Source organism: Spermophilus citellus (genome assembly GCF_964194105.1).
Source record: "Spermophilus citellus genome assembly, chromosome: 4".
Classification (NCBI taxonomy): domain Eukaryota; kingdom Metazoa; phylum Chordata; class Mammalia; order Rodentia; family Sciuridae; genus Spermophilus; species Spermophilus citellus.
Genome location: NC_138185.1, coordinates 26876453 through 26892324, shown reverse-complemented (window position 1 = coordinate 26892324; position 15872 = coordinate 26876453).

Genomic DNA, 15872 nt, shown 5'->3' with positions numbered 1-15872 from the left:
AGCAAAAGCCAGGCACTAAGCAACTCAGTGAGACCCTGTCTCTAAATAAAATACAAAATAGGGCTGGGGGTGTGGCTCAGTGGAAGAGCACCCTGGGTTCAATTCCCAGTACTGGAAAAAAAAAAGAGAAATAATATACATGAATTAACTCAGAGGCAAAGAGGTATCCTGTCTGCAATTTACAACAGTTCAAACAAAAATGTAAGCAGAGAGATGAAACAAGAGTAATAAAATGTTAATATTCAAGGAATCTGAATGAAGCATGTACAGGAATGAATTCTTTGCACAGTTTTTATAACTTCTCTGTGTTTCTGAAATCATTGCAAAATAAAGTCCAGTATAGACACGTCATTGTCATGGCTAACAATCAGTGGGCATGAATGGTGTCCAGGACCTGCACTGCTGGCACACACGGTTTTATCCTCGAGACCACCCATGAAGATGGTGTCACTGTCCCCCGTGTTGTGCAGATGGGGACAGGGTCGTTAAGTGTCTTGTCCCTCATCACCCAGCAGGAAGAGGGAATGCCCAGGGACTCTCCTTCAGCAACGTTCTCTTGCTCTAGAAAAGAAGGTCTAGGAATCCCAGTTCTACTACGTGAGATCCATGATGCGCTGGGAATTGTTTTCTCAGCCCTGGGACTGTGCTGCTGTTGGAAAAGTGGCCTTGGTGTCCGTAGTGATCTTTCCATCCTTCCTTCCTTCCCCCATCCATCCCTCTGTCCATCACACGTGTGGAGCACTACGTACCCGGCTCCCACCATGTAGCAGGCTCTGGGGCCCCGCGGGGACTCAAGAGATGAGCCCCCCAGGCCCTGCTCTCTGGAGCCCACTGGACACAAGTTGGTGGAGTCAACCAGAGGACAGAGGTGCAGAGGGCTGTGGCGGCCCAGAGGAGTGGAGGCTAGAAACTGGTGTCACTGACGGGAGGCCGGAGGCTGGGTTTTGGTGGATGTGTAGGAGTTCCCGAGCGCGTGGGAGGAGGCAAGGGTGCTCTCACTGAGGACAAGGCCCAGGCAAAGGCTCCAAGGTGGAGCAAGCAGGCTTCTGGGACAGGGAGAGGCTGGAGACTGGGGGAGGGTCAGGACCAGACCCAAGAAGCCCGCTAGGGGAGGGCCTGGGGCCCAGGGGCTCAGGAGGACTGTGATCCAGAGGGTACAGCCGAAACGTGCTTTCTTCCCGCCTCTTTTCCTTCCCCTCCTCTCCTGTGCCCCCTCCTCCTCCCTCCTCCTCCTCTTCCTCCTCCTCCATCTTCTTCCTTTCCTCTTTTATTTCTCCCTCTCCCCCTCCCCCCCCGTTTCTCCCCTCCCCTCCCCCTCCTCCCCTCCCCCTCCTCCCCCTCCTCCATGTCTCCTTCCTCTCCTGTTCTCCGTCCTCCTCCCTCCTCTCTCCTCCCTCTCCTCTCTCCTCTTTGCATTAGGTGCAGGGAGCCGAGTTGACCCCATTCTCAGATCCAAGCTCATTATCACCACATCCTCATTTTCATTTTCTCCCTCATATCCCCCTCCCCCCAGCCCCCAGCCATCATGGTGCCCACGGACGGGAACAGACGCTGGCAAAGGCATCGCAGCAGCCGGTGAAGCGCTCGGATTCTGGAGTTGGACTGTCCAGAGCCGAAACCTGGGTCTGCCTCTTGTCGGGGTGTGACCTTGGGCAAATGACTTAACCTCTCTGTCCCTCAGTTTCTGAATCTCTGTAAAATGCTGATAATGGTGGTAGGACCTGTTATCCCAGGTCAGCTATGAGGAGTGAGCAGGTTATTATTTTAAAAACACTTAGAAGCCAAATGGACTGGCTCAGGCCTGTCATCCCAGCAACTCAGGAGGCTGACGCAGGAGGGTCACAGGTTTGAATCAGCCTCAGCAACTTGGCCATGCCCTGCCTCAGAGTAAGTAAGTAAACAGGGCTGTTAGAGTCTGTAAACAAGTCAGGATGGCGCCTGGCATTTTGCCAGGGGGAGTGGTTTGTGAAGTAATGCCAGCGAGCCATTAAGTGTGGAGATTCCTTATTGGTTGACTGCTGTATCTAGTTTATGTTAATTAAGATAAGCTGTGTGGAATGTATATATACCCCTCCTGTCCTACAATAAACGGCTCCCACTCCAGCTGTATCAATGTACACAAGTTGCTCCTCACCTCCGGTTAGTTTGCTGCAGCAGGACTGCGGCACAGGGCTTGGGATTTAGCTCCGTGGTAGAGGGCCCCTGGGTTCCATCCAAAGTTTAAATAAATAAATACCTTTAGGGGGGTCTAAGTATCTATTTAACGTGTCACAAAAGCAGCAAGTGCTTGGATACACCCACAGAAGACCTGTGTCTGACCCCTCGGTTCTCCCTATTCCTGCCCTAAGAGCCCGCTGCAACCTCCTGGGAAGGGCTCCCAGTGGGTGTCCCCAGTCCAGGTCCCCTGCACTGCTGCCTTGACAATCCCTGTCCAGACCCCTCTCCACACCAGCCATCTTCAGTCCTGCCCGAAGCCTCCAGGTCACCCAGGACCGGTCCTTCTCACCTTTAGATCTATCAGCAAGTAGTAAGGGGTCCACCACCAAGCAGATCCGTGACCCAGCCAGTCCCACTGCTGACCAAGCCACCTCCTCCCCGCCAGGATTGTGGTGGCGTCTCTGTGGGCTCTTGGCTTCCGACCTGTCTTTCCCATTATGTTCACAAAGTGACCAAAGGAGGAGCATCACAATGTGACTCAGTAGCAGGGTGCTTGCCTAGCATGTGGGGGCTCTGGGGTTGGTCCCCAGTGATGCAAAAAAAGAAAGAGGAAAAAAATCTGATGGTGTCATTTGTCCACTCCAAACTCCCAATGAGCAAGTGTCATTGGGAGGAAAAAAATGGGCAGAATAAATGCTAGGTTCCTTCAAATGACCCCTACCCTGGGCCCTCATCACCTCCTGCTTGCCCCTTGTCATTGGGTTGAAGCAACACCTGCCTCTTTGCCACACCTCTGCCACACCAGGCACCTCTCCCACCCTGGGGCCTTGCACATGCTGTTCTCTGTTCCCTGGAGCCCAGAGGGAGAGACCCTCTTGAATTCACCAAATTCCCCTCCACCCGTGTGCCTGGGAAAGTGCAAGGTGCTGGTTTGGAAAGACCTCAGAAATTCCATTAGAGCTGAGACCCCCCAGAACAGGAAGTTGCCATGGGAAGAGGGTGGAGGGAAACTATGTTACCTGCACCGTTGTTTTTCATAGCAAAAAAAGGACCAAATGTCCATGAACATAGGCTTTCTGATAAGGTCTTGTGGTCTATTCATCTAATGGACACGATCCGGTGGAAAAGGGGACCCGCAGCTGCTGCCTGGCAACAGATAAGTCTCAGAGGATGCTGTGGAAGGGCAAAACCCGAGTGGCCGGGGACCCATGTCGTGAACAGAACAGGAAGGCCCTGGAGACGGACATCTGGGTGCTCTTAAAGGGATCCACAGCCCCATGTGCTGGGTCAGGATTTATAATGTGTAGTAAAAGTGGAAAGACTGACAGGAATGACAACGTCAGGATGGTGCTTCCTGGAAAAGGGCTGTTACTGGGGAAGGATGGCAGAGGGCGCCTCCTGTGGGCGTCCACCTGCAGAATGACCTCCAAACACGGTGTAAAGCGTCGGTGATCTTATATCATACCTGCTGGGCCTGGGGGTCGGGAATTGGAGAGCGCTCAGCCGAGGGAAGGTGGTCCTCTGGTTGCACCGGGGAGCAGTGCAGATGCCCGTGACAGAGACCTGACTGGCTGGAGCATCCTGTCCCGGGGACTCATGTCACGGCAGGCCCCTTGGAGCTGGTGATGGCCAGGCTGGGGAGGATGGAGAGGAATCAGTTCCTCCCCATACCTGCCTGTCCGTGGGTTCCCACTCCATCCCATGCGGTGGCTGAATCCCAGAGTGAAGGCTGGGAGACAGGGGGGTGGACACAGGTCCCTTTACCCAGCCTGGCCTCAGACGCCACCTCTGCCTCGCCGTCTTCACCAGACACGGGCGTTCAGTGCAGTGAGTCAGAGGTGGGTGGATTAGCGCTCTGTGAACATATTTGAAAACCACTACCCCCTCGACTGTATTTAAAAAGTTGATTTCCAAAACTGGGGAGTGGGCACGTGGGCCCCATTACATTATTCTACATATGTGTGTGTTTAAATCCACAGTGGGGCCTGGCACACGCCTGTGATCCCAGCAGCTGGGGAGGCTGAGGCAGGAGGATCTCCAGTTCAAAGCCAGCCTCAGCAACTTAGCAAGGCGCTAAGCAACTCAGTGAGACCCTGACTGAAAATAAAAAAAAATAAATAAAAAGGGCTGGGGATGTGACTAGTGGTTAAGCACCCCTGGGCTCAGTCCTGGATACCAAAGGACAACAACAACAACAACCATGCTATTTGCATATAACCCACACATCCTCCCTGTGCTGCTGCTGCTTCTTCTTCTTCTTTTTTTTTTTTTTTTTTTTTTTTTTTGCTGTGCTGGGGATGTAACCCAGGACCTTGCACACTTTACCACTGAGCCTCATCTCCAGTCCCTCCCTATGCTTTAAATCATCTTTAGCTCACTTATAAACCCTGGTACAATGTAAATTCTATGCAAATAATTGTTACACTGCATTGTCTATACATATTCAGTATAAAAGCTATTTTTTTTTCAAGTAGTTCTGTTGCCTGATTGGTTGAACCCATGAGTACGAATCTGCAGATACAGAGGGCTCACTGGATTCCTTTCTTTCTTTTTCTTTTTTCTTTCTTACAGTACTGGGGATCAAACCCAGGACGTTGAACCTCTGAACTTCACTCCCAGCCCTTTTTAGTTTTTATTTTGAAACAGTTTCACCAAGTTGCTGAGGCTGGCCTTGAACTTGCAATCCTCCTTCCTCAGCTTCCTGAGTCACTGGGTTACAGGCCTGTGCCACCATCCCCCTCCCCATTGTCCAGGCCCTGTGGAGCCCTCCTGGTAGACCTCCGTGTGTTCTGTGGTGTCTGGATCTTCTTGTGGAACGTGGTGTGCTGGCACGTGACTGCTGCTTTCTGTGTTTGCATTTTTATTTCATCTCATCTCCTGTTGAACACCATCTGTCTGTGGGGTGACCTGGGGCCCCCACTGGCTGACTAGGACTTTGTGTACCTGCCGGGCTCTCCCACCTGCCACCTGGTCGTGGTCACCTGGATGGCCTCCAACCCATGGCCCATCATCACAAAGGCCGATGACCGTTGTCATACACGTACCAGGAGTGCCATTGCTAGCTCCTGGAGCATGTCTTCTGGTCTCCTTCTGGGCCACCCTAGCTCCCCAGCTAGGAGGCGCAGTACAGCCACTGTGTTCTGTGCATGATTTGGTGGGTGAGGAGGTCGGGGAGGGCTGGGCGGCTCGTCCTGCAACCCTGGGGCCTCGGCTGGAGGTTCCCACCCAACACGGCCTCCTCACTCGCATCTGCACCTCGACACGTCTGGCCTCTGTCCCCCCTCCTGTGGGGTCTCTGGTTCTAGGACTCCTCCCAGCACCTGGCTGGACTCCCTGAGGTGTGGAATCTTGGGGTGACTGGGCTTCTTTCAATGGCAACTGGTTTCCCCCAAATAATCGTCGGTCCAAAAGTCCCAGGGCAGGCCCGAGGGTGGGTATGTGGACCCGCAGACGAGGGCTTGTCAAAGACTCGGTGGCCTTCTTGCATACCTGGCAGTTTGTCCTCCAGATGGACACCCCGTACCGTGTCCACCTCCCTGCCCACACGAGGCGCTGTCCAGCCCTCCCACTGGGGCAGCCTTGCCCGTGCAGCAGTTCACACCTGTGCACGGTGAAATGCAGGACAAGTCCCCGAAGCAGGCTTGCTAGGTCAAGGGGCATGTGCAACAGCGAGGTCAGGGGACACTGCCCACCCTCCCATGACCCGTCCCTCTCCTTACCTCTGATCTGGAAGCTGGGGCCTCTCTTTTCCTCCCCCCACATGGCCTGGTTCGCGCTGCCCTCCTCCCAGGCCCCAGAACCCCCCTGACCCCCATGGTCCCCTCTCCACAGGCAGCCGGGGAGTCCCTGCGATCCACGAGCAGATCCTGTCCTGCCTCTGCCTAGAGGCCTCTGACGAGCTCCCTCCTCACCCAGGAAGAGTCCTGCCTGCGCCTCCAAGCCCAGCCCACCCGATCCCGGACCCTCTCCTGCACCGCCCCTCTGCTGCCCACCCTGAGCTCCAAGATGCGCGCTCAGGGCCTGGGCAATACATGCCCTGTCCACCGAAACCATCTCTCCCTCCGTGTCTCCATGGCTCACGGTCACTCCATCCCCGCCTCAGATGCACCCCACCCTCCTGGCTCACACCTTCCATGACCCCCTCTGAGCTTCCTCAGAATACCCCTCCCTCCCCTGCACCGCACCAGGGTGTCCGTCTCCTCTTCAGATCCCAAGTGCTGGGCTAAGGGGCTTCATGGGAGCACCCGGCCTTGGGTGGGGCTCTACAGAGGAATCTTGGATGCTTGTGGGATTCCATCTCCCTCCCCGGAGCCCGTGGCCATCTGCACCCCCCAGTAACGCCCGAGTCTCAGTCACTTGGACTCACCCCCCCCCCCCACTGCCAGACTCCTGCCCTGGATTTCCACACTCCTGCTCATACGTGAGTCTTGGAGACTCCCTCTCACTGTGCACGGTTTATCTCAAACAAGGCCTTTTAGTGGAATTCAGAGCCATGAAGTGACACGTTTAGGGTCCACACGGGGAGAGGGCTGCGTCCTGGATTTGAACCCTGCACCCAGCCTCCTCTCCCAGAAGGCTGAGAGGCCTCCTGGGGTTCATTTTAAGAAAAAGATGTGCTCACGGGTATGGCCTTGGGCGGGGGGAGTGGTCACCTTGACCTTGGGCAACAGTCTCTGTGACCAGACTGAAGTAGATACAGGGCCGAGTCCACATCCTCTCTGGGCTATGAGCTGAGGCTCCTGGGCTCCCGAGTGACCCTTCATTAGCATCTGATCCCTGCCACCACCGTCAGTCACGGCTAATGACGACTGGCGGCTCCCGCCCTCCCCTGGGTGCTGGGGATTGTCGGGCACCGTGAATCCCTGGGCAGCTCTAGGAAGGTGGCGACGCACATTGGCCTCATTTTTCCCAGGAAGAGAGAGCTCAGTGGCGGAGTGAGACTTGTGCCCGTGCCCCGGCCCCTCAGCAGGCCTGGGAGGGCCTCCATGTCCACAGGCCTTCCCACATATCACTCAACCTGCCAGCCACTCGCGCCACCCCCACCCCCCATTCCCACTGCGCAGGACCCTCAGGGCCACAGGGCTCCCTGCAACGAATCTCTCTGCCTCACTCCCCGAGTCAGTCCAGGATGGCACAGTGGGAAGGGACTGGATTGTAGCGCGGGAAGGAGCAAGTCAAGGCCTCCGGGCCCTGGCAGGGTTCTCGGCCGTTGCCCCAGGATCCTGTTTCCTGGGAGAGGACAGAGGCACAGAGATCAGGAAGGAGGGAGGCCCCGGGAGAGGCGTCTTCAAAGCCTGGTCCTGCCTCTCCGTCCTCGGGCCCCAAAGGAGGGCAGTAGGTGGTCACAGCCAGTGTCCTCTGGGGTCCAGCCACTCACTGGTCAGCACCAGGCACTGCTTTGGACACCAGGGAAACATGAGAGAAAACAGATTCTTGCACTGTGGTGCTGGGATTCTGGGTTGAAGGAGGCAGGACAGACAATCAATAATATACACAATAAGTAAAGTGTATAGTGTGGTCATTGTGAGGGCCACAGAGAGATGGCAGCATGGCATTAAACAGTTCAGACAAGGAAGGCCTCAGGAAGAAGGTGATAGGGACTGGACAGGAAAGTGTTCCAGGCAGTTGAGCACCATCCACAGCAAGTGCAAAGGCCCTGAGGCAGAGCATCTAGCATTGGAGGAGCAGCAAGCCAGCTAGTGTGGCTGTAGGAGACAGGACAGAGAAGCATGGAGTAGGAAAGGGGCCAGCCACATAGGGCCTGGAGGACGTTGTCAGACTTTGGCTTTTGCTAAGAGTGAGTTAGGAGCCAAGTGAGGGCTTTGTGCAGAGGGACACGTACGTGGTCTTGTGTATGAGTTGGTTGTTAATCGGCTTTTCATTGCTGTGACCAACTGCCTGAGGAAAACAAGTTAAAGGAGGAAAGGTTTACTTTGGCTCATGGTTTCAGAGGTCCACAGTCAGCCAGCTCCACAGCTCTGGGCCTGAGTGAGGCGGAGCATCATGATGGAAGGGCGTGGTCAAGAAGGTGGTCAGCTCACGGCAGCCAGAGAGCAGAGAGAGAGAGAAGGGACTGGGAACAAGACGTGGGCCCCAGGGTGCACCGTGAAGACCCACTCCCTCCCGCGAGGTTCCCCAGCTCCCAATGGTCCTTCCAGCGGGACCCTTCCACGCACTGATCCCTGACGAGGTCGGAACCTTCACGGTCCAACCTGGCAAGTCCAGTCTCTGAGATGGCTGCCCTGGGGACCGGCCTTCACCACACGAGCCTTTGATCACAACCAGGTCTGGAATCGCCTGGAGGCCTCCGGGCGGGTTGACCTGGGGACGGGAGCGCCTCTGCGCACAGCCTGGCTCCAGGTCAGGACTCCAGGAAGTAGCCTCAGAAGTCACACAGGACCCGTCTGCCTCCTCCTGTGGGCCAGAGCCCGCCAGAGCCCCCAGACTCCAGTGAGAGCCACAGACCCCGCTGCTCCAGGGGCACTTAGAATCTTCCAGATAAGTTGAAGTTTGCTGGTGTTGGCTGAGGCAGGGGGCAGGATGGAGAATCAGGACAGGCTTTGCCCTCCTCCCCCAGGGGGTTCACAGCCCAGTGAACAAACACAGTCACCTCCCAGGACTGTGGGCAGTCAGAGAGGGTCCCTGCCCAACCAGCCTGGCCAGTCAGGGCAGGCTTCCTGGAGGAAGTGTCGCATGAGCATGAGCCGAGTCTTAAAGAACGAAGACGTCCCAGGGCAAGGAGAACCGGGACTGCGTGTGTTGGGAGGCAGGAGAGAGGACACTTAGGGTCGGGTTCTGGCGCCCACTGTCAGGCTGGGATCCGGTGCTGCCTGTTTATTCACCTGTAAAACAGGTGACACTTCACTGCTTTCCTGGCAGGAAATACAGGACGGTGCCTGATGGATAGAGAAGCTCACGATGTCATTCAGTCCCACGTCCAGGTGGGCACAGATGCGGAAACCGGTGGAGACTTGCCCAGTGTCGGGGGAAAGTAGGGAGGCATGTCCCTTCTTCCTGACACCTGCTCCCCAGGAGTCCAGAGAGGTCTCCAGGGGAAGTCCCCTGACCTGCAGGTGGGGCCTTACGAGGGGTGTTCTCTGCTCTGATAAGATGGTGGTGCAGGGGCGCACACCTGTCAGCCCAGCATCTGGGGAGGCTGAGGCAGGAGGATCGCCAGTTCAAAGCCAGCCTCAGCAACAGTGAGGCCCTAAGCAACTCAGTGAGACCCTGACTCTAAATAAAATACAGAATAGGACTGGGGAGGTGGCTCAGTGGTGGAGTGCTCCTGAGTTCAATCCCTGATACCAATAATAATAATAATAATAATAATAATAACAACAATAACAATAGATGGGTGGTCTCTGCTCTGATCAGGGCCAGGCCAGACCCCCGCCCCCACCTGTGTCCCCACCTCCCTGTGCAGCAGGAATTCCTCGGGCAGCGGGCAGTTCCGGGGGTTTTATGGGCAGCCACTAGCAGACAAACGGAGAAGAAAAATATCCCTCCAGAGCCCCGTTGGGCTCTCAAATCCGACTTCCGCTCAGCCTCGAGGAGGCCAGGCGGCTCTAACCCTCTGTAGGAGGGGCCCCTCCCTGCCTGATGCCCCACCCTTGGTAAAACTGCCTGGAAGGCCCAGGTCCCGGTTTGTGTCGTGGTCAGCACACCCACTCCCCGTGGGCCAGCTGCAAGCCGGGCAGAGAGCCCAGCACCCGTGGGACAGGGGCTCCAGGCAGGTGTGGCCAGCGAGCCGGGAACACTGAGATCCAGTCCTAGGGGGAAAGGCGTGTGTGTGTGTGTGTGTGTGTGTGTGTGTGTGTGTGTGTGTGTGGCTGAGCCCAGGGCACTCTACCCCTGAGCACACCCTCAGCCCTTAATTTCCATTTTGAGGCAGGGTTTTCCTGAGTTACTGAGGCTGGCCTCGAACTTGTCATCCTCCTGCCCCAGCCTCCCAAGTCGCTGGGAGGATAAGCGTGTCACTGTGCCCAGCTCGTTTGTCAATGTCCAGCAAAGTCCCTAAATCCTGCCAGGACTCAGCTTCCTTTTGTGTAAACTGTCCTATAGGGTGGTGTCGAGGACTGACCGAGATCAGGTACGAAAACCGCTCGGCTTGGGGTGCCCAATAAATTGAGCTGCTGTGGTCACTACTCTTTCCCTCCAAATACGTGATGGGGGCGGGGAGCCTTGTCACCCACGTTGGATAAATGAGAAGAGGGAAGCTCTTGGGACTCTTCCTCACCCACCTGTGTCCTGCCTTTCCAGTTACCAGTCAGGGCCACAAGCCCTGAGCCTACTAAAACAGAGTCCATCCTTCCTCCCAGATTCCACCCAGTGTCTTCCCTGCTAGCTGAAATGTATCCCCAGATCAGTGCTCGCTGGCGTTCTCGTGGTCGGCAGCGGACCTGTGAGGGGTGAGGAAAAATCTGAGACTCCCCATGCATGTGTTCCCCGCGGCCATCAAACAAACTGACACACTGTCTTCCTGTTGGGGCTCAGACCATGCACAAGTGTCCCTTTGGCAGGCTATTTTTTGCCACATTTTGCAAGTTTCCATGCTTTTCACGGTGATTTTGCGTTTTAAAATGGCCCCGTGTGCCAAGTGCCGTGGCGCACCCCGTTATCCCTGCAACTCAGGAGGCTGAGGCAGGAGGATGGCAAGTTGGAGGACAGCCTCAACAATCTAGCAAGATTCTAAGCCATATGTCTCAAAAGTAAAAAATAAAAAAGGCTGGGGATGTGGCTCAGTGGCGAACACCCCTGGGTTCAGTTCCCAGTACCGAAAAAAAAAAAAAAAGCCCCATGTGTGTCCAAAGTGTGTCTAATGTCCCTGAGCACAAGAAGGCTGTCAGGGACTACAAGCTGCGTCGCCTCCCTCCTCACGGAGGATCACATTTGCCAGAGTCCTTGGTCAAAGGAGCCAGGAGCCCCTCAGATTCAGAGGAGGGGGAACAGATCTGGACCTCAGTGAGGGAAACGGGGGTCGTGACTTCAGACCTCTGTGACTGTGAACACAGACCAGGAGAGCCCAGGCTCAGAGTGGGCGCGGCCCCTCTGCCCACCCGGCAGGCCTGGACACGCCCCTCACCTCTCAGCTCTCGAGTTCCATCTCCTGTAACACGGGGATGATTTCAACACGGACTCTAGGACGGTGAGGATGAAACGAGACGCAGGGCGTAAAGCAGTGTGTTCAGCACCCGGCGCGGTCACGGCACACTCCTTGAGCATTGCAGACCGGCATATACTGATAATGGCTTGTATTCAGCTGCATGTAACAGAAACCTAACATAGTGGCTTCCATCAAATAGGAGTGTTTCATTTTTCAAGAGGTTGGGGACTCCTGTGGCAGCTCAAAGAAATCATTAAGGACTCAACTACCCTGCTTTCCACAGTGCCGTGTTAGCATGTGACTTTTATCCTCATAGCCCCAAACTGACTGCTATACCACCAGGAATTGCATCTCCATTCCAGGCAGGAAGAAGGTGAAGGATAAAAATCAAATAGTTTCTCAGGTGACTGTCATTTCATTTGGCAAGTAAGCCCTCCCTAGGAACTTCCATCTTTACGTCACTGAGCCACGTGGCCACCCTTTGCTGCACGGAAGGCTAAGAACAAAGATGATTTTATCGAGGCCCACTACTGACCCAGACCAATTGGGATTCTGTTGATGGAGGTGGTGATTGTGTAGACAGACAGTAGTGTTTGCCTCCAACCCTGAAGAGCAACCCACAAACGCATCTTTTGTGCCAGCACTGCCAAGGACCTCTCAGGATAGACTAAAAAAAAAAAAAACTTCATAGGGGGCTCCCTCGTTTGAGGTAGCTAAGACCCCCCTTAACTTGATCCAGGCCACCTCCCTCAAGAAGCTCTGGGAAAGAGCCTAGGAGAGCACCTGGCACATTGTAACCTCTAGATGATGTTATTACCTGAATTGACATTGTCCTTTCCTTGGGAGAAGCACAGGAAGCGCCTTTTTCTCTGGTACGTAAAACTCCAGTGATGTTCTAGCATCCCTAGGGAGGAGGACTCCAAGGATGCCTAGACATCCCCCTGATGGCCTTCCTCTCCGGCCACCGGCACCCACAGGCCTCTCCCACCTTGCACCTATCAAACACGCTCTCGGGAGAGAATAAGAAGCCAGGTGCGGTGGCGCACACCTGCAGTGACTCTGGAGACAGAGGCCGGAGGATGGCAAGTTCAAGGCCTGCCTGCGCAACTTGGTGAGACTGAAAAAAAGAGAAAGGAAGGAAGAAAGAGAGGGGGAGGGAGGGAGGGAGGGAGGGAGGAAGAGGAGACAGACAGACAGACACAGGATTCCCACCAATGTGGATGTCACCCATAACAGCCGGAGAGGTGCTGGGTAGCTGTGCCGCTTGTTCTGTCAGGTGTGTGGGCACAGGGTGTCTGTGGTCGTCAGCCGGGAGAACAGGCGGAAATGAAGGGTTCATTGGCTGCAGGACCTCTCAGGCCCTGTACCAGGCACACGTGCTGCGGCTCTCTGGAGAGGGGGGCAGCAGCCCAGATCAGCTTTTTTTTTTTTTTTAATATTTTTTTTAGCTGTAGATGGACACACAGTATCTTTAGTTATCTTTACGTGGTGCTGAGGATCAAGCCCTGGGCCTCACACCGCCAGGCAAGTGCTCTACCCCTGAGCCCCAGCCCCGCCCCCAGATTCGCTTTTATCATGGAAAACCCTGGGCATCCTCCAGAACAGGCCTTCCCAGGAGTCCACCCTGGCTTGGCCCACAGAGGAATCCCAGCTGAGGCAGGAGGCTCACAGGTTCGAGGCCAGCCTCCCAACTCAGCGAGATCCTGTCTCCAAATACAAAATAGAAAGGGTTGGGGATGTGGCTCGGGGGTAGAGCTGTCCTGGGTTCAATCCCTGGTACCAAAATAAATAAATATGAAAAAAAGAAGAAAATATGCTCGGAGGGACTCGGAGGGACCCTGGAGGGACGCTGGAGGGACGTTGGAGAGCCCCTGGCGGGAACCTGGAGGGACGCTGGAGGGACTCTGGAGGGACCCTGGAGGGGCCCTGGAGGGACTCTGGAGGGACCCTGGAGGGGCCCTGGAGGGACGCTGGAGGGACCCTGGAGGGACGAGGGACGCTGGAGGGACCCTGGAGGGACGAGGGACGCTGGAGGGACCCTGGAGGGATGCTGGAGGGACCCTGGAGGGACCCTGGAGAGACCCTGGAGGGACCCTGGAGGGACCCTGGAGGGACGCTGGAGGGACCCTGGAGGGACGAGGGACGCTGGAGGGATGCTGGAGGGAACGTGGAGCGAACCTGGAGGGACCCTGGAGGGACCCTGGAGGGACCCTGGAGGGACGAGGGACGCTGGAGGGATGCTGGAGGGAACGTGGAGCGAACCTGGAGGGACCCTGGAGGGACCCTGGAGAGACCCTGGAGGGACCCTGGAGGGACCCTGGAGGGACGCTGGAGGGACCCTGGAGGGACCCTGGAGGGATGCTGGAGGGACGCTGGAGGGACCCTGGAGGGATGCTGGAGGGAACGTGGAGCGAACCTGGAGGGACCCTGGAGGGACCCTGGAGGGACCCTGGAGGGACGCTGGAGGGACCCTGGAGGGACCCTGGAGGGACGCTGGAGGGACCCTGGAGGGATGCTGGAGGGAACGTGGAGCGAACCTGGAGGGACCCTGGAGGGACCCTGGAGGGACCCTGGAGGGACCCTGGAGGGACGCTGGAGGGACCCTGGAGGGCTGGGTCCTGGTGGGGAATCTGAGGCCTCAGCCCATGGAGAGAGGAGTCTCACGGACAAAACAGCCCCCAGCCTTTCTCCGCTCTGACGGTTTGTAAGTTCATCCAACACCTTCACTCAATGGCTGTGTCTGGAGGCTTTGAAGGCCCTGATCTGGGCCTTGGTTTTCTCCTCTAACGATTCCAGTGGAGGAGGCGAGATGGGAGAGCGCTCAGGCCAGCTTCTTATCCCTTTAAGAACCCTGTGAGGATCAGACAGCCACCAGAAGGAATGTCTGCCCGCCCACAGCACTGCAGGACTGTCCTACAAGCACTGCGGACAGAGGACAGACAGGGGCTCATTTCATCCTCACGGCAACGCTATGAGGGGCGACTGGGGTCCTGGATTCCCAGATGGGGAAACAGACCACTTCCCAGGATCACCCGCTCATAAGTGGCAGAGCTGAGACTTGAGGCCCATCGGGCTCCCAGCTCTGCCAACGGACCCATGTGACTCTGCATCACCTCCAGAGATGACCTGGTGGTACAGATTGCTGTTGTTGCCCAACATCCGTATTTTCCTTTCCTTTTCCTAAGAGAAAGCCAGAACTCCACTGCATGCGCGCCACCTGCACTCAACACTGCATTTTCAGCCTCCCTTTCGGTCACAAGTGGTCTAATGACAAGATCTTCCCATTGTGATGCAGGTGAAGCGAGACTGTAACTCTTCAAAACCCAAAATAGCTCTTCCTTCTTCTTTTTCTGCCAGCTGGGATGCAGACAGAATGGCTCCAGCAGCTGTTTTGGTCCATGAGACACCTAGGGAGTAGAAATCATGTATGCTGGAGCAAAAGGATATACAGAGCCTGGATCTCTGACCCCGTCTGCTTTAGTGATCTAGTAGTGCATTTTTAAAAAAGCCTTAAACTAAGACAAGAGCTAAGATTTTTTTTAGCAGTGATAATAACATACACTAGCTGGGTGCAGTGGCGCACACCTGTAATCCTAGTGATTAGGGAGGCTGAGACAGGAGGATTGAGAGTTCAGAACCAGCCTCAGCAAAAGCAAAGCTCTAAGCAACTCAACGAGACCCTGTCTCTAAATAAAATACAAAATCAGGGCTCAGGATGTGGCTTAGTAGTCCCCCGCAAAATAATAATAATAATAATAATAATAATAATAATAATAATAATAATGACATATGCTGAATTTAAAATCTATTTTATTATAGAAAGATCTGTTTCTAACAAATAAAAATGTATTACCTGTTCCTCAATCGTGTAAATAATATTAAATTAATTAAACTGGGAAAAAAATCCTCACTCTTAGGGGTTTGCACCCTCAAGGATACTTGATTGTCTTAGGCGCTGGGCATGGACAGACAGTGGCAAAGCCAGGACACCACTGAGCCTCTGCGCTGCGTGCACATGTGACCTACCTGGGCAGTCCTCACCCCAGGAACCGCAGGCTGCTCAGTGACAGCCCTGACTCCCAGTCCCACGCACTGGGTGGAAGATTCAATAATGACACACCTGAAAATTCATGATTGTGGTTATTTATCATCTTTCCCTTTCTTCCTTGACCTTCCTTGATTGTCTTTGTCACTTTCCAGGGTCCCTGAAGGTCAGGGATTCAGGCTCCACATCCAAGATGGTCACTCCTGTGGCTGGAGAATCGGTCGGTGCTGGCTGGAGGCTGGGGCCTCCTTCCTCTTCATACGGCTCTCCATGAGACAGTGTGAACTTCCTCATGGTTGGTGGCTGTTGTCCCCAGAGGGAGTGATTCAAGAGAATAAGACGACAGAAGCTCCATGTCTTTTTTAGGGAAAGGGGGCATAACTGGGATTAAACCAGGGGCGCTTAACCCCTAAGCAAGGTCTCCCTAGCCTTATTTATTTATTTATTTATTTATTTGGGGGGTAGGGGTACTGGGGATTGGACTCAGGGGCACTCGGCCACTGAGCCACATCCCCAGCCCTATTTTATATTTTATTTAGAGACAGGGTCTCACTGAGTTGCTTAGCG